This window comes from Bubalus bubalis, chromosome 17 (assembly GCF_019923935.1).
Source record: "Bubalus bubalis isolate 160015118507 breed Murrah chromosome 17, NDDB_SH_1, whole genome shotgun sequence".
Classification (NCBI taxonomy): Eukaryota; Metazoa; Chordata; class Mammalia; order Artiodactyla; family Bovidae; genus Bubalus; species Bubalus bubalis.
This window is the reverse complement of record NC_059173.1, coordinates 50,949,442-50,969,301: the sequence shown is the minus strand read 5'-3', so window position 1 is coordinate 50,969,301 and position 19,860 is coordinate 50,949,442. Positions and strand designations below refer to the sequence as shown.

Genomic DNA, 19,860 nt, shown 5'->3' with positions numbered 1-19,860 from the left:
TATATTCTCTTTTCCCTTTCGGATTCTCTCTCCATTCTTCTATACTCCTCTGTGGCCTGGAGCACTGATCTCCAATGCACTACTAAATCAGGGCTGAGTCTGTTCTATGAGGTGTAGCAGCCAACCGGGGATCTTCTCCTGAAGAATAGGAGAACACTGAAGTCAGAGTCTTCCTTCCTCTTCCACCCTCCCTTTTCTACATCCTCCCTACACACAGCATAGTGGCAGACACCACCCATACCCACCATGGCTACTAGACCTGAGATGTGCAGAATTCATCCTTTGTGTCTTCCAGCACTTTTCTTTCGGTGAAAGTGAAAGTCAGTCAGTCATGTCTGACTCTTTGCAACCTAATAGACTATACAGTCGATGGAATTCTCAAAGCCAGAATACTGGAGTGGGTAGCCTATCCCTTCTCCAGGGGATCTTCCCGGCCCGGGAATCAAACCAGTGCCTGCTGCATTGCAGGGGGATTCTTTACCAATTGAATTGATTGGGAAAGCCATCCCATTCTAGTGAGACGTTGCTATCCTGCATGAAATCTGAATATTGAGCTAAATTTAATATCTGCAGGTCAGGAAGCAACAGTTAGAACTGGACATGGAACAACAGACTGGTTCAAAATACCAAAAGGAGTACATCAAGGCTGTATATTGTCACCCTGCTTGTTTAACTTATATGCAGATTACATCATGAGAAATGCTGGGCTGGAGGAAGCACAAGTTGGAATCAAGATTGCCGGGAAAAATATCGATAAACTCAGATATGCAGATGACACCACCCTTATGGCAGAAAGTGAAGAAGAACTAAAGAGCCTCTTTTTTTTTTTTTTTTTTCAGTGTTACAGCTCTATTTTATTTAGAAGATAGCAGGGGAGAGAGAGAGAGAGAGAAAGAAAAGAGCGCACGCACGTGGGAGAGAGAGTCTGAGAGAAAGCGCTTTGGCTCCTCCTTTTATATGTTTTTTCCTCCACCTGGGCCTGCCCTATGCAAATTGGGCTTAGCTGGGAGTGCTGTTTGTTCTGTTTGTTCTGCCTGAAGTCTTCTCTCTGGTTCTCGGACCTTCCTTGTCTTTTAGCCACCGCCATTTTGGACTCCTTTTCCCTATTCTACCTACCTAACATTCCCCCCTCAAGAGATGGGAGGCCCAATTCTTTGGGAATAGGGGCGTCGAGGTCTTTCTGGCTACTTCCTGCTGAACTGGGGCAGCGAGGGGTATTGGGCCTCCCCCTCTTGCTAGTCTCAATCCTGAGTCCTTATAGCAGTGTCCAAGGGTGTGTGATATTTTCCGTGGTCAGCTGTAGTTTTATATCTTTGTTGAACTGGCACTGCATGTTGTAGCTGGTTGACCTGGGCAGAGACAAAACAGGTTAGACAATTCATAGTACATGGAATAATCATAGGCATCATCAATATAGCATAACAAGGACTAGTAGGGACATTGGTCAATTTTAAATTCACATCGCCAGGATGGTTCAAGTCCCTCCTTGTTCAGGGATCAGAAGATCTATCTCCTGTCTGTTTTGGAGTACAGTCTCTGTCAAGCTGTGTTGGCTCCTTAGAGTTATCCTGAGAAATCTTATCCCCAGAAAGCAGATTTTGGGGGTGTTCATTAGAATGACACTCATTGGTAGTTCTGAATAGGTATCTGAGATCTCCCAGGGGCTCACAGGTGTATCAAGTGTCCTCTTCTGTTTTCTTCCATGGCTTGACTCATGAGTAGTGAATCCAGGAGTCATGTCCTGGTACCTTGACTGCTGTGGGGGTAGAAAGTATTACAGGGTAGGGACCCTTCCATGTGGGCTGGAGTTGAGCCTTTGGGGACCCATCTTTCCAGATTTTAATTAGGACTTGAGTCCCTGGAGCATATAGTGGTGACTCTTTAGAATCTTTTGGGTCCTGGTTCATACCCCACAAGCGTATATCCGGTTGGAATTGCCCAATGGCCATGGTATAAGACTGGAGGGTCTGAACCTCTGGATCTAGGAAGAGGTCATTGACATAAACAAAAGGTCTCCCATATAGCATCTCATAAGGACTAAGACCAACCTGTTCCTTAGGGGCAATGCGGGTGCAGAGGAGAGCTATTGGTAAAGCCTCCTTCCATCCCAGGGAGATCTCCTGGGTTATCTTTTTTATCACTGATTTTAAGAATTGATTGGCTCTTTCTACTTTTCCTGAAGATTGAGGCCTCCAGGCACAATGGAGATAATAAGTAATGCCCAATGCTTTCGAGACTCCTTGGGTGACCTTAGAAGTAAATGATGTCCCATTGTCACTTTGTAATGACCTGGGCAGACCAAATCTTGGAATGATTTCATGGAGCAGTTTTTTAACTACCTCCTCAGCCTTCTCGGTCTGGGTGGGAAAGCCTTCAATCCATCCTGTGAATGTATCTGTCATAACTAATAGGTATTTATACCCTTGAGAAACTGGCATCTGGGTGAAGTCCATCTGCCAGTCCTCTCCTACCAGCCACCAAGTAAAACAACTCCTAAATGGGAGAGACCATTTATGGATGTCTGATCAAAGAACCCTCAGATATCAAGTAAAGAGCCTCTTGATGAAAGTGAAAGAGGAGAGTGAAAAAGTTGACATAAAGCTCAATGTTCAGAAAACAAAGATCATGGCATCTGGTCCCATCACTTCATGGCAAATAGATGGGGAAACAGTGGAAACAGTCAGACTTTATTTTGGGGGGCTCCAAAATCACTGTAGATGGTGATTGCAGCCATGAAATTAAAAGATGCTTACTCCTTGGAAAGAAAGTTATGACCAACCTAGATAGCACATTCAAAAGCAGAGACATTACTTTGCCAACAAAGGTCAGTCTAGTCAAAGCTGTGATTTTTCTAGTGGTCATGTATGGATGTGAGAGTTGGACTGTGAAGAAAGCTGAGTGCTGAAGAATCGATGCTTGTGAACTGTGGTGTTGGAGAAGACTCTTGAGAGTCTCTTGGACTGCAAGGAGATCCAACCAGTCCATTCTAAAGGAGATCAGTTTTAGGTGTTCTTTGGAAGGACTGATGCTAAAGCTGAAACTCCAATACTTTGGCCACCTTATGCGAAGAGTTGACTCATTGGAAAAGACTCTGATGCTGGGAGGGATTAGGGGCAGGAGGAGAAGGGGATGACAGAGAATGAGATGGCTGGATGGCATCAACAACTTGATGGACATGAGTTTGGTGAACTGTGGGAGTTGGTGATGGACAGGGAAGCCTGGCGTGCTTCAATTCATGGGGTCGCAAAGAGTCAGACACGACTGAGCTACTGCACTGAACTGAACTGAACTGAACTGAGGACAAAATCATAAAATAGAAAACAATTTCAAACTATTGATAAGATAAAGCTTTCTTTGGGAATTAGTTTATATGTAAAACTATAAAATATATGTAAATTTGAATTCTTTTTTTTATTTTTATATTGTATTTTATTTTTATATTTACATACAAATGCATTTTATATTTATATTACACTTTTATATTTATGTCATATTATATTTTACAGTATATTTTTGTATTACATTATATTTTTTATATTTATAAAATATTTACCTAAAACAGATTCCATGGTTCAAAAAGGTTTGCAGACTACTACATAAAATGACCCAAATTATAACTAGAAAAAAAGTACAAATGTCACTTAAAGACACCTAAATATTAGTTGGATGAATAGAGAACACATACATTGATAACTTATGGTAACTGAGACTTAAATCATGATCACATTGATCTTTTCACTATGTGTGGGGAAAATAAAATAGTTCAGCAAGGAAAAAAACTGAATAGTCAAGAGGGAAGATTTAAGAGTGACTCAGATTCAGGTTACCTTTGCATACAAGTAATTTTGATTAAAGAAATTGAGATGAGCCCTTTTTTATTGTTAATAGACAGTTGTATATGTATAGTTAGTTTTTATAAAATTAAAAGACATTTCAATATGTCTAATATAGGATAGTTTTGTTTTTTTTTTTTTTGTTTTTTTTTTTTACTTTACAATATTGTATTGATTTTGCCATACATTAACATGAGTCCGCCATGGGTGTACACGTGTTCCCAATCCTGAACCCCCCTCCCACGTCCCTCCCCATACCATCCCTCTGGGTCATCCCAGTGCACCAGCCCCAAGCTTCCTGTATCCTGCATCAAACCTGGACTGGCCATTCGTTTCTTATATGATATTATACATCTTTCAGTGCCATTCTCCCAAATCATCCCCCCCTCCCTCTCCCACAGAGTCATGAATATATGTAAATAGCTAACTTTAACATGATTTTAAATAAAATAATCAAATATACTTAAACATGATAATCCTTTGTTTTAGAAAGTGTTGCATGAAAAAGCATCGTGCTTGAAGTACATTTGTTTCAAGTCTATATTTTCCAATAATAATGTGCTATTAATAAAATGATTTGCATGACTCTAAAAAAAACTGCTGATGATTCACAGAATGTATATGTATGATTCATGCTCTTTATTTTCACCCTTTAGTATATTCGTTAATTGTAACACTCCATAAAACAGTATACACAGGTTTTTTGTTGTTGTCTGTCAGTAAAGGCACTTTATATATGTGTTGAAGATACTGAGATGAGCTGATTTCCTCCATCAAAAAACTCAGAGGGAAATGTGCTAAGGAGGGAAGCACATGAAATAATATTTAAACTCAGGCACAGAGGTGCTGATTAGACATGAATGTATATGTGTTGTGGCATCACAGCCCAGGAGCGGCAGCAATAACAGCACCATCTGTTACTGCTTCTGTCTCTGGTTCTTAGATCCATGAAAAAGCTGGAGTGATCTATTCCCCCACAATCACTCTTCAGCTGTTCCGCTTGTTTCTGTTGCTTGACAGCAGTTCATATTTATACCATCTTAAAAAATGTCAGTTTGGAATAAAAGACTAAGGTATTATATGTATCAATTCAGTTGCTCAGTCATGTCCAACTCTTTGAAACCCCATGAATCGCAGCAGGCCAGGCCTCCCTGTTCATCACCAGCTCCTGAAGTTTACCCAAACTCATGTCCATCGAGTTGGTGATGCCATCCAGCCATCTCATCCTCTGTCGTCCCCTTCTCCTCCTGCCCCCAATCCCTCCCAGCATCAGGGTCTTTTCCAGTGAGTCAACTCTTCACATGAGGTGGCCAAAGTACTGGAGTTTCAGCTTCAGCATCAGTCCTTCCAATGAACATGCAGGACTGATCTCCTTTAGAATGAACTTGTTGGATCTCCTTGCAGTCCAAGGGACTCTCAAGAGTCTTCTCCAACACCACAGTTCAAAAGCATCAATTCTTCGGCGCTCAGCCTTCTTCACAGTCCAACTCTCACATCCATACATGACCACAGGAAAAACCATAGCCTTGACTAGGTGGACCTTTGTTGGCAAAGTAATGTCTCTGCTTTTGACTATGCTATCTAGTTTGGTCATAACTTTCCTTCCAAGGAGTAAGCATCTTTTAATTCCATGGCTGCAGTCACCATCTGCAGTGATTTTGGAGCCCCTCAAAATAAAGTCTGACACTGTTTCCCCATCTATTTGCCATGAAGTGATGGGACCAGATGCCATGATCTTAGTTTTCTGAACATTGACCTTTAAGCCAAATTTTTCACTCTCCTCTTACACTTTCATCAAGAGGCTCTTTAGTTCCTCTTCGCTTTCTGCCATATGGGTGGTGTCATCTGCATATCTGAGGTTATTGATATTTCTCCTGGCAATCTTGCTTCCAGCTTGTGCTTCTTCCAGCCCAGCATTTCTCATGATGTACTCTGCATATAAGTTAAATAAACAGGGTGATGATATATAGCCATGACGTACACCTTTAGGGAGTTAGGATTAGGGTTAGGATGGTCTATATGGAACCAGTCTGTTGTTCCATGTCCAGTTCTAACTGTGGCTTCTTGACCTGCATACAGATTTCTCAAGAGGCAGGTCAGGTGGTCTGGTATTCCCATCTCTTTCAGAATTTTCCACAGTTTATTGTGATCCACACAGTCAAAGGCTTTGGCATAGTCAATAAAGCAGAAATAGAGGTTTTTCTGGAACTCCCCTGCTTTTTCCAAGATCTAGCGGATGTTGACAATTTGATCTCTGGTTCCTCTGCCTTTTCTAAAACCACTTGAACATCTGGAAGTTCATGGTTCACGTATTACTGAAGCCTGGCTTGGACAATTTTGAGCATTACTTTAGTAGTGTTTGGGATGAGTGCAACTGTGCAGTAGTTTGATCATTCTTTGTCATTGCCTTTCTTTGGGATTGGGATGACCTGACCTTTTCCAGTCCTGTGGCCACTGCTGAGTTTTCCAAATGTGCAATTATATGTATAGGAAAAATCAACTCTATTAAAATTTTACCTCATAACTTCATCACAACAGGCATTAATATGTACTAAAATTCTTAAAGAGAATATGTAAAAATAAATGTAAATGACCAAAGAAAACAACCAGAAGAATTATTAAATGGTCACTTATCTATCAAAAATGCAAGTTATGTTTCCAGAAGCTACTATTAATAGTGATTTACATTCAGTAGTACTTTGTTGTCATGTTTGAAAATACATTATTTTCTAAAATCACTATTAATGATAAACACAAAGCTTTCTAGTGTAAAAATTTCATATGTAGAGTTTGTATTAATGTTCTTGATCAACTTTTGGAATACAGATCTATGCTTGAAATAAAATGTTGAAATACAATTTAAAAAGTACTTTAATTGTGCATGATTTAGGGATATGCTTGGATTTATGAGTTTATACCAATATCAGCAGTCATTAGGTTATTACTTAATTAAATTAAATTTAATGAACTCTCTGAAACCCAAATTAAGTATTATAAACATGTTGAATAAAGAGGATTAAAAGAAGATTAATAACAGGGCTTTTAATAATTGACACTTGCCTCTCATGTTTATTTCATAAAGTGACAAAATGATACCTTTGTCTCTAGCTTGCATAACTGGATGGGGAGTGCTGCCTTTTATTTGGATGCACAGGAAGTGAACAGGGACAAATTTGGGAGTCTGGAGTGATGAGTTCAAAAACCGTATATAATATGTGGAGGCTCTCTGGGAAAATGTCAAACGGCAGTTGAGGGCGGTTCTTCGTCTGGGAGGAAACACTCCTAACTATCCTTGTGCTAGTGAGTTTTGTTTTCAGTATGGCCCTGTGTACATCTCCTTCAATCATGTTTAACCCCAAAGAAAGAGAATAACACAGTCATATTTTAGCTTAATATGATACAACTATCCTGAGTACAACACATCACTGGGTGATGTTTACTCCTCTTGATAACCTGTAACTTAAATATTACAATGTAAATTCAACATATCTTATATATCATGGTAGACAGAATTATGATCTTGTCTTTACTTGGGAATTATATATGGCTTAGGAAGATGCTTATGGGTAATAAGTTAACAGACGTACAGCTTGCAATGGTGAATTTTGCGTGTCAACTTGGCAAGCCATGGTACCAAGATATTTGGTCTACATGTTCTATGAAAGTGAGATTAACATTTGAATTAGTAGTTTTGAGCAAAGTAAATTACCTTCCATAATGTGGGTAGGCCTTATCCCATTCGTTGAAGTCCTTAAGAGGAAAAAAAAAACAGCTAAGTCTTCCCTTCTCTTTTTCTTCATACACACACTCACTCTCTCTCTCTCCCTCTCCATTGTTTTCATTCTTTTTCTCTGGAGAAGCCTAATATAATCCTTTTCTTGTGCAGTGTCTCCTGGCCATTCTATTTCATGTACTATAGGTAGTTGGAGGAGTATGAATTCTTTTATATATATATATATATATATATATATATATATATCTTTCCTTTTCTTTGCTTTTTGCTTATCTTCTTTTTTTTATTTTTTTATTTTTTAACTTTAAAGTATTGTATTGGTTTTGCCATACATCAACATGGAGGCAAGAATATACAATGGATTAAAGACAATCTCTTTAACAAGTGGTGCTGGGAAAACTGGTCAACCACTTGTAAAAGAATGAAACTAGAACACTTTCTAACACCATACACAAAAATAAACTCAAAATGGATTAAAGATCTAAACATAAGACCAGAAACTATAAATCTCCTAGAGGAGAACATAGGCAAAACACTCTCCGACATACATCACAGCAGGATCCTCTATGACCCACCTCCCAGAATATTGGAAATAAAAGCAAAAATAAACAAATGGGACCTAATTAAACTTAAAAGCTTCTGCACAACAAAGGAAACTATAAGCAAGGTGAAAAGACAGCCTTCAGAATGGGAGAAAATAATAGAAAATGAAGCAACTGACAAAGAATTAATCTCAAAAATATACAAGGAGTATGAATTCTAAGTTCCGTTCCATCTAGCCAGTTTTAACTACTATGTCTTGATATTAAGCCTTCTTTTTCAAAACTGTCTTGGCTAGTTTTACTTTTACAACTTCCATTAAGATTATAGTATCACTTTATCAAATTACGCTGAAATTCCTGGGCGATTTTTATTAGAATGCCAATGGATTTTTTTTACTAGGAGAAAAAACTCCCATTTCCTCCATCTGTTACTTTTTCCTCTTTGCAGGTCTTCTCATATGGTTTGTAAACATTGACTGTGAGCTCATCCTCAGTGTGGTTTTTGTGATGGTCCCATGTGTCTTGTAGGCTTCTCTCATAGCTCAATTGGTAAAGAATCTGCCTGTAATGCAGGAGGCCCCAGTTCGATTCCTGGGTTGGAAGATCCCTTGGAGAAGGAAATGGCAACCCACCCCTGTACTCTTGCCTGGAAAATCCTATGGATGGAGGAGCCTGGTGGGCTACAGTCCATGGGGTCCCGAGGAGTCAGACAGGTCTGAGCAACTTCACTTTCGTTCATGCGTCTTGCGCTTGGGAAAAATCTCTAAAGGAAGCTTTATGTTTTTCTCTGAATGGGACCACTTGGTCTCGGTTTTCAAAATTTTTAGGCTTTCACACTCACTGAGACTTATAACACGTATTAGAGTGGTATGAATGTGATACATCTGTTTGAGGATCCTGACTTCTCAAGGACGTTTCTTATTAAGCCCAGCCCCTGAAGCAGTGCTGAGTTTCCTTGGTAGTTCCTTTATACACTCACTCCATGACTTCTGATTTCCTCAAGATAGCTTGGCCTCAGGTTCCATTTTTGTCTCCTGCTTCCTAAAATCCTGTTCCATGTGAATATCAAAACCATAACTTCCTGCCTTCACCTGATTCAGATAGTCCCCCAATACATTTAAATCTCACCTCCTATGTACTAGACTTTATTTTTCCTTTGACTTAATGGACTGCAATTGCTAAAGATATACTTAGCTTTTATAGTTTTGATTTTGATTTTCCAAAACAAGTCAGTTCTTGAATTAATTATCAATACCAAGGCTTTTGGAGTGGTAACTTGGCATAGAAATTTAGAAGATGGCCATGAAATGACCATGTAGACTACATAAAATAATGAGTATTCTAGTTAAAAACAAACAAACAAACAAAAAACTGTTGTCTCCTTGACGTCCATTTTCTACCTATGAAATAGAAATAATGCAATAATAAAAGTCACGAGGATTGTTTTGTATACCATTTGTGGTACATCACAAGTATTTTAGAACATATTATACTTAACAGGAAGCAATATGTCTTCTTACTTTAACCATCTGTGCATGAAGAAGAGGCGAGAACAAATAGAAATTTTTAAAAAAATATTGATTAGTTTTGATGATGTTTCCATCATAGAGCCTATTCTCAAGAATATGCTTGAGATAGGAGATGTGAATAATTAGACGTTTATAAAATAAATACACAAATAGAGAAGGAAACGGTGTAAGAAAATGGCTTCTAGAAACAGTTAATATATATATTTTCCCCTTATCCTCAACTGAGAAAACTGCGTTGTTACAATCAAAAGGGAACACTAAAAAACTACTGTGTCAGCAAATCTCTGTGGGAATTTCAGGTGTTTGAACATTCTGATATTTCCTCCTTATAGCTATCACCACAGAGAATGTTATTCTATTTATCAAAAAGCCAAAACTGAGCTCCTGTTTAACCTCCAAGCATCAGTCTGAAAAGTGAAATACTGATGAATAATTACAGAGATAATTAAATTAGGCATTATTAAAATTAGTTTCTCATCTTCATAAATTACTAAGGTTAGAATTTTATGCAATCAAGAATTTATTTTCCTCCCTCCTTCCCTGTCACTGTCTACTTATGTAGACACACTTCATTTATAATTTTTTTACACTCCAGTTTGCTGAGTTTAAATCTTACATCCCTTTTTTGTCCTTTTTTCCTTTAAAATATAAGCATATAAAACTAATGAATATATCAGCTATTCTTTTTTTATATTATATAAATATAATAGTTTGTAATAATATATAGTATTATATAGTTTGTAAATTTATAATTTTATACCATGTATTTTGTTAATAATTAATTTTGACATTGATCACAAATTATGTTTTTTTAATTTGATTTTGTTAATTCCTAAATATTTCTGATAATTTACATTTTTATTAAGGAATCTATTTATTTTCACAATTTCACGTTGAGAAAAAACTGTTTTGTGTGCCACCCTTTTAAAAACTAGTTTTTGAAGTGTTCTATAAACTTGTAAAATCATGTTACATTTTCTTTGTAGTTTTCAATTTTCAACATATTAGTAAAACCAGTCTTATGATACTGTTACCAACCTTTCTCTGTGTCCTGCAGTGTGCTTCATAAATCTAAAGTGGTTGTTAGAAGTGGACGTTACTGGTGCCTCTTCTGTTTCTACTGACTCAATATCCATGGTTGTATCATGAATCACTATCATTATCCACATTCCTAAATAATTTCCATGGAAACTGAAGTTTGAAATTTGTGGTTCTCTGTATCTTTTATATTTGACAGTTTGTTGTATAAACCCTAACATTTAAACCAGAACAAGCAGTAGTGGTAGGCACATTAAGATATATTTTATTTAATCCACAATAATCTTATTGTGGTATTGTTATTAAGAATTGGAGTGCTGAAGCAGTTTATACATGCTCATGCTGTGCTGTGTTTAGTTGCTCAGTCATGTCCAGCTTTTTGCGACCCCATGGACTGTAGCCCGCTAGGCTCCTCTGTCCATGGGGATTCTCCAGGCAAGAATACTGGAGTGGGTAGCCATGCCCTCCTCCAGGGGATATTCGCAACCTATGGATCTAACCCAGGTCTTCTGCATTGCAGGTGGATTCTTTACCATCTGAGCCACCCTTAAAGCCCAAGAATACTGGAGTGGGTTAGCCTATCCATCCACCAGGGTATCTTCCCGACCAAGGAATTGAACCAGGGTCTCCTGCATTGCAGGCAGATTCTTTACCAGCTGAGCTACCAGGGAAGCCCATACATGCTCATACCTTTAGTAAATTGAAGGTTCATTCCAGTCTCAGGTCGTATGGCTTCAGTGTCCTTGATCTTAATCACCATATACATATGGCTCTCATTTGAATAGATGCTGAAAACCATGAGTCAAGTAGAATCACAGTAACCTCTGACTCTGTCAAGGTGTTCCTGATTTTAAAATAGTAATAAATATTTTGTAGACAAGCCTGTTTTTAAGTGTATGCTTAATTAAAATAATATATGGTCTTTGCTCCATTTTATGCATTTCACACTGTTGTTTAATCACTAAGTCGTTCTGACTCTTTTCCAACTCCTATAGGTGGTATTTATATCACAGTGTCTGCAGTTCATTTGCTTTTGATCTCTATTTTTCCAAGGTATATTTGGTCATTTTGATTTCTCCCTCCTTCTTATAAACAGCATATGCCAGACTGGGTTCTGTACCTCTAGTTTACAAAAACTTTTTTTTTTTAAATTTTATTTTATTTTTAAACTTTACATAATTGTATTAGTTTTGCCAAATATCAAAATGAATCCGCCACAGGTATACATGTGTTAAAAAAAAAATACTGTCAGCTGAAAAAAAGGTACCACCTGAAAGTTAAGAATAATGTTTTATTTGATTCACAAAACTGAGGTCTTAAGCGTGGGACAGAGTATCTCAGATAATTCTGAAACACTGCTCTCAAGAGTCAAGCTGGGGAGCCAGCAGTTTTTGCAACAAAAACCAGGCAGTCAGAACATCAAAAGATTATTGTTAAAGAAAACTAGATACCTCAGTTAAGTTATCTAGCGCTTTTCTATGTTTGGGAAGATGCAAGAGTCTGGGCTCACAGAAATCATTGCTTTGATTCGTACCTCAGCTGTCTGAGGCCAGTATCCCGAGTCTCTTCAAGGTGTGCTCCCCAGGGTGGCTGCATGTCTGATGAGCACTGTGGTTCTGAGTGCTCTCAGGGCTCACTCAGGGGGGCTGTGATGTGACGACTTGGTGGTGGCAACATTCTGTTTCCTGATAAGAGCAGGTTGTGTTTTTCATTCGGAATACTTTTGTGTTTTACATCTAGAGATTGGATTGGTGGGGAAAATGGACACACTTTAGTTTGTTTTCTATAGAGTTTTGCACAGTTTTGCCATAGAGGCTTAGGTATTAATACAATTTGAGTGTGTTTTATTGCATCCAGGATGATTGCCCAGTCACTGTTGTTTAACGTTGTCTTGAGATATTGCCTCTTTCTACGTTTTGGATTTCATGAGTATTTTAACTGGACTATGACAGAGAAGTAAAAAATCACAAATAGTTTAATACTAATAGTAAACTAGTATAGAATTAGTTCAGTTTTGTTTTTGAAAATAGGAAATATGACAAAAACGTAAATAATACATTTCTTTCTCAAAAGAAGTTTAATTTTGAATATAAGGGAGGGAAGGAGTAGCTATTTCTAATTCTTAAATAACACAGACAGTATATGAAAGGGGAAGTAAAACAATTACAAGTCTCATCTTTATAGTATAAGGGGAAGTAGATTTCACTTCATGGATGTACCCTGGTTTTCATCATCCCTGGAAAGTTAAGCAAATGGACTGCTGAGGCTCTATTTATTTGGAGAACCCCTTTGCTGATGAAGAAAGACCCAATGTCTTGTTAAAGAGCCTTTTGAAGTGTAGATATTTGCACAACAGGGGCTTATTCCTTTTCCTTAAGGATTTAGATAATGAAAATAAATACTTCATGGGCTAATTTTTATCTACATCACTGAAGGTCATATATACATTTTGTTACCTACCAAATATAAATGGCAGGGTTTTATTTTGAATGTATAGCTTTCAAGTTAGAAAATGCATCAACACCGCTGGGTTTGAAATCTAAAATCAGTTTTAAACAGTTGACTCAAATCAACTGCATTTAATATTGTTCTGGAGGTCTCTGAGATGGTCCTCATTTCTTTTAATTCTTTTTTCTTTTTTCCTCTCTGATTCATTTATTTCTACCATTCTATCTTCTATTTCACTAATCCTATCTTCTGCCTCTGTTATTCTACTATTTGTTGCCTCCAGAGTGTTTTTTATCTCATTTATTGCATTATTCATTATATATTGACTCTTTTTTATTTCTTCTAGGTCCTTGTTAAACCTTTCTTGCATTTTCTCAATCCTTGCCTCCAGGCTATTTATCTGTGGTTCCATTTTTATTTCAAGATTTTGGATCATTTTCACTATCATTATTTGGAATTCTTTATCAGGTAGATTCCCTATCTCTTCCTCTTTTGTTTGGTTTGGTGGGCATTTATCCTGTTTCTTTACCTGCTGGGTATTCCTCTGTCTCTTCATCTTGTTTATATTGCTGAGTTTGGGGTGGCCTTTCTGTATTCTGGCAGTTTGTGGAGTTCTCTTTATTATGGAGTTTCCTCACTGTGGGTGGGGTTGAATCAGTGGCTTGTCAAGGTTTCTTGGTTAGGGAAGCTTGTGTCGGTGTTCTGGTGGGTGGAGCTGGGTTTCTTTTCTCTGGAGTGCAATGAAGTGAAAGAGACACGTGTACCCCAATGTTCATCACAGCACTGTTCATAATAGCCAGGACATGGAAGCAACCTAGATGTCCATCAGCAGATGAATGTATAAGAAAGCTGTGGTACATATACACAATGGAGTATTACTCAGCCATTAAAAAGAATACATTTGAATCAGTTCTAATGAGGTGGATGAAACTGGAGCCTATTATACAGAGTGAAGTAAGCCAGAAAGAAAAACAGCAATACAGTATACTAACGCATATATATGGAATTAAGAAAGATGGTAACGACAACCCTGTATGCGAGACAGCAAAAGAGACACAGATGTATAGAACAGTCTTTTGGACTCTGTGGGAGAGGGAGGTGGGGATGATTTGGGAGAATGGCATTAAAACATGTATAATATCATATAAGAAACGAATCGCCAGTCCAGGTTCGATGCAGGATACAGGAAGCTTGGGGCTGGTGCACTGGGATGACCCAGAGGGATGGTATGGGGAGCGAGGTGGGAGGGGGGTTCAGGATGGTAAACACATGTACACCTGTGGTGGATGCATGTTGATGTATGGCAAAACCAATACAATACTGTAAAGTAAAAAAATAAAAAAATAATAAATCAACTGCAAACTAGTAAACAATTGTTTCACAGCTATATCTAATTCTTACAGTTGAAACAAATTCTTCCTTCTCAGTTTTTATAGCCATGTTGTTCAGCCTCCCCATCTGATATCAGGAAGACCAGCATAAATACCACTCTATAACTTAGCATTTAAAAGAGCTACAAAGTGATATATCTGTTATTTCATTATGCTTCTATCATGTTCATTTTATTCAAGAGGTAAGAATTCAGGTTTGTCACTTAATGGATACCTGAAAAATGGTTTTATTCCATAACAGTGTCTCACTATTTCTTTAAATCTAACTATCTTCTTCACATCTGTGAATCCTCAGACAACTAAATAAGGTAACAAGATTGTCCTACCTTTATAGCTTGTGCTATTTATACATAAGAGAACATGTTTTCTTTAGTACAGGAGCAAACTAATATTAACCTGCCATTTGGAAGCATGGTGAGCAGTCCAGGAAACAACCTAACATCTTAGATTGGGTCCTAATCTTTTCACTCTGATGAAGTGAAGACCTATTAAAGATAATGATACCATGATAACATTAATTTGGCTTGTATTGCTGTCCCAAGTCAGAGCTCTAGCTAGCAGCAGCTGTACGTATTTTATTGAAAGACAAAGTAAATTGGGGCAGTTCCCCTAGCAGTATAAATTAGTCAGAACCTTGGAGACATAAGTGTATTTTAGGAACACAGTACTGAATTCTTTTTCTAAGAATTATGTCACCTTAATTCAGTAATTTGGTATGCCTCAGGGTTTGCATGTATTTTAGAGATACTGTAATGAAGCGTGTGAGTATTCATTTAAACACAGAGGTCCCCCAAGAATAAAAGGCATGCCTAATTCAGTGGAAATGCTATCATTCTCAGAATGTTTCCAGGAGTAATGCAAACTTGTACTAGCTGGGTTAGATAAGTTATTAGGAGCATATGGGGATGAAATAGGTAAATGTGCTTGAGAGATCATTGAAAATTAGGTCATTCTCAAATGAACTAATAAAAACTAGAGTTTACAAACTGAAAAGACTGCACAGTGGTTTAAGTCCCTATGCTTTTTCATTCTGGTCTTTGGCTTGGATGGAATTACCTTACTGTTTCAAAGTTTTCAAACCCTGTATGTTTTTAGTGATCTGATTTAAATGCTATGCATGAAAATGGGATTTTGCACATTGGAGTAATTTTGTCTCATATACTGGTCTGAGAATTACTGAAGTATTTGTTCAATGTTGAAGAAAATAGTGATACTGATACGGAGTATCAGTTTAGGTTTTAAATACTCCATAAACTGTTTGCTTAAGCTACCTTTTTTCCATGTTGAACTGCTTCAATCCAGGAAATGCTTCCTTTTATCCTGCACCTGACCCATAAACAACTCCAGCTTTTACTATAATTCTATATGTAATTTTGTATTTTTCACCCTTTTATTAAATTTTAAAGTAACAAAAAGAATTGTAATATAATCAAGTAGCATAGGTTTTGGAGTTAATGCTTTTATATTGAAACCTTACTCTTCTCGCAGTGTTAACCGGGGTATTTTTCCTTAACTTCATGAAGTTTATTTTCTCCTTTCAGAAATGGACATTACAAGTATGTGCTGAGAAAAGTGGGTTGTAATGTTTTTATTACTATACACTTTCAAAGTTAAGCCTGCAAAATAAAATTCCCTCTTCTAATTGTGGGAGGGAGAGCATAATTAATGAGAAGAAAAGTCTTTGTCCCATTTTCACTATTTCTATTTATATTAAAAGCATATGTTCCTACTTTATAAACAATGCATACCTTTCACCACCCTACTAAAAATGCCTTGATGAGAATTTTAAACTTAACGTTATGAAATAGATACTATGCTTTTAAAACTCTGTTCAAGATGATTCAACCTTTTATGGTTTTAGAAAATAAAGATGAAAAAAACACCAGCAGTGGGCAGGTCTGTGACATTTACAACATCAAGGACTTGCATCAGTGCCAGAATGCTCCTTGATAGGCTGATGTTTATGCTGGAAATAAATGTATAATGCTGCTGGCAAAAAATCTTCAGACTAGGTCCAAATGATAGAAACATTTATGTAGTTTAAATGCAAGAATACAAGCCTGGTATTTTGATTTCTATTTAAGCAACTAGAGCCAATTAATGGATTTTCACTAATGTCACTGCAGTTTGTGTCAAGTAGACACAGCCTGTGTTAGGCCAGGAAAGAAACCATCAGAAGTGTTACACTCGAAACTTTTTCATCTATTTTAATTTTAGCCTAGCTCCTAACCCGAGCTGGAAAAATTGAAGTCGTATAGGATTTTAACCCAAAATATAAAATAAATATCTGTGAGAGTTCATACCGACACAAATAATTATTTGAATAAATAAATAAGGGAAATATATAAATCTTCCATGAAGAATAATTCTAAGTCATTTATGCAAATACTCTGACACTAAAGGGATGGAGTATAAATTCTCTCTCCTTAAGCACCGGTGGCATGTATTAATATTTTTCCAAATAGTACAATATGAAAGAGACAAAGCAGAGTAAGATTACAGTGAAGTAATCTTTCAAACACTATGTCAGAAAAGTGATCATAGCCTACGTCAACACTGCAACTCATGTTGCTAGAACTAAAGTGGTACAAGACAATAACACTTACCAAAAAATAAGAACTTTACTTCTGTGGTCTTCCTCCCCAGATACCCATATTTAATCAGGAGGAAGAGAAACAAGATCAGACAAATCCAAATGTATGTTTTTCTACAAAATACCTTACCAGTACCCCTCAAAACTGTCAAGGTCATTCATAGCAAGGAAACTTTGAGGAACTGCCATAGCCAAGAAGAGCCCAAAGAGACATGGCCAAATATCATGTGGTAACCTATTCAGAATAATAAAAGGACACAGATGAAATGTAAGAAAACCTCAATAACAATGGACTTTAGTTAGTGGTAAATATTGATACTGGTTCATTAATTATAACAAATGTGTTGTATAATTTAAGATATTAATAACAGAGGAAATTGAGTTTGGGGGTTTGGGGAACTCCATTAAATTCCTGAAATTTTTCTGTTAATCTAAAACTGTTCTAAAATAGAAATTATATTTTAAAAATCTAGTCTATCCTTTTGTTCAGTGTGCATATTAACAATGAAATAGGCTGAGCAGACAAATATGTGGATGCTTTTAATAATATGATATAAGTAAAATTTAACATGCAACTTTTTATTCAATTTCTTTACTTTCCTTTTTTATATAGGCCTAAAATGTGGTCAGTTGACCTAGTTACTGCTAGAAGTGGAAGCAACTCTTATGAAGTAGTAAATTCATTTCTCTTCATCAAGGAAAAAAGCTTTAAGAGGAACTAATTAACAATTTCATTTCACCAAGTTTGTAGCTCATATGTAAGTTTCTCTTTCTTGCATTTGTCTAACCATTAGAGAGGTAAAAGGAAGAAAATATTGTGACAACATCCTGCCACCTGAGGCAAGAGGGTGGTTAAAGACATGATTCTGTGGCAGTGAGATTGGGTCATTACTTTAATAAATTTTATTAGGTACCTAAAAGATACCTTCTGTGTGTTCTGCTTCTTAGAAGAGTAACCTAACTGAAAATACACATTTCAAGTATTTCCCGCAAGAGAAGTATGAATATTGTCAATAAATTCAACACATTAATTGATGCCTTGCGTGTGCCCGGCAATTCTAGCTCTAGGAATGCTTCAGTGAGCAGAAGAGATGAAAATCGTTGTCTTTGTGACTCATATCACTGTGTGTTTTTTATTTTGGTCTGTTTTATATATGGCTTTTGAAAGCAAGAAGTTAGGGAAAACACTAGAAATCTAGGTTTCTTTGATTCCTAACAGTAAGGAAAATAAGTAAGTAAAACTTTTCCTTCTAGAATGTAATGTGTTTTTTTAAAAAAAAATCTTTACAAAAGTTAAGAATTCAAAAACGAGAAAAAGTAGCAACAGGCATGTTCCATGGTCTGCAGAAAATAAACAGTTTTTTAAAGAGAGAGGAAAGAACATTTTTGCCTCCTCCCTCATTCCTCTCTTCAGCTTTGGTAACTTTTTTTTAATTCCTTAAACAAATATTTATTGAATACCAATCTCATGTAATTTGTGCGCTGAACACTAGGAATAAAAGGCTAAAGATACTGTTTCTACATCAGATATTTTATGAACTGAATCAGAAATACGTTATTACATTGTAGATTAAAAATGCAATATGTTAAAAATGTTAAATGTTAGTCGCTCAGTTGTGTCCAACTCTTTGTGACACCATGGACTACAGCCTGCCAGGCTCATGTGTCCATGGAATTCTCCAGGCAATCATATGGAAGTGGGTAGCCATGCCCATCTCCAGGGGATGCAATAAATGTTATTAAAGTCCATTCTAAATATTTTGGGTTCCAAGGAAAAGAAGACAAATGAAATCCAACATATTGCATGCCTAAAATTTATGTTATACTTTGCTTTTATTAATAATTTAATTAATTGGAAAGCTTCATGCCTTTATAAGAAGCTGAAAAATATTTTTCTATGGGTTGATCTGTTTCTGCTCCCGAAAATAGATATATTAAAGTCCTAACCCATAGTACCTATGAACTTTATTTGGAAATAGGCTCTTTGAACACATATACAAGGAGACCTCCATGTAAAGATATGAAAACACATAAAGATAGACGATGACCATATGAGAATGGGTGATGAGTGGAGTTATGCTGTTTGCAAGTCAAGGAACAACTGCTACCAAAAGTTCAAAGAGGCCAGGAAGAATCTTATCTCCTAGACACTTTGAATGGAGCATAGTCTGCCGACATCTTGATTTCACACTTCTAGCCCCTACAACTGTGAGAATAAATTTCTGTTGTTTTAAGCATCTAGCTTGTGGTATTTTGTAACAGCCACTCTAGAAACTTAATGAATATGTATATAACTGTATTTTTTGTTAAATGTCAAAAATTTAGCAACAAATCAAAGAAAATATAATGTTGTTATTGTATGAGCTAAGCAGAGACATTACTTTGCCAACAAAGGTCCGTCTAGTCAAGGCTATGGTTTTTCCAGTGGTCATGTATGGATGTGAGAGTTGGACTGTGAAGAAAGCTGAGTGCCAAAGAATTGATGCTTTTGAACTGTGGTGTTGAAGAAGACTCATGAGAGTCCCTTGGACTGCAAGGAGTTCCAACCAGTCCATCCTAAAGATCATCAGTCCTGGGTGTTCACTGGAAGGACTGATGCTAAAACTGAAACTCCAATACTTTGGCCCCCTCATGCGAAGAGTTGACTCATTGGAAAAGACTCTGATGCTGGGAGGGATTGGGGGCAGGAAGAGAAGGGGACGGCAGAGGATGAGATGGCTGGATGACATCACCGACTCGATGGACATGAGTTT

At 36.9% G+C, this 19,860-nt stretch overlaps 1 long non-coding RNA gene across 2 annotated transcripts in view; it reads left to right on the top strand.

Annotated features, from left to right (window-relative positions):
- Positions 1–19,385, top strand: part of LOC123329976 — an 81,557-nt gene extending 62,172 nt beyond the window's left edge. Inside the window, exons 3-5 of one of the 2 annotated variants that reach the window (XR_006545626.2) lie at positions 17,161–17,375; positions 17,721–17,865; positions 19,087–19,385. This is a non-coding gene — a long non-coding RNA (uncharacterized LOC123329976). Of the gene's footprint in view, positions 1–17,160; positions 17,376–17,720; positions 18,023–19,086 lie in introns of those variants that run through there. The other variant, XR_006545625.2, reaches the window with a different exon arrangement.
- The last annotated feature ends 475 nt before the right edge of the window (positions 19,386–19,860 follow it).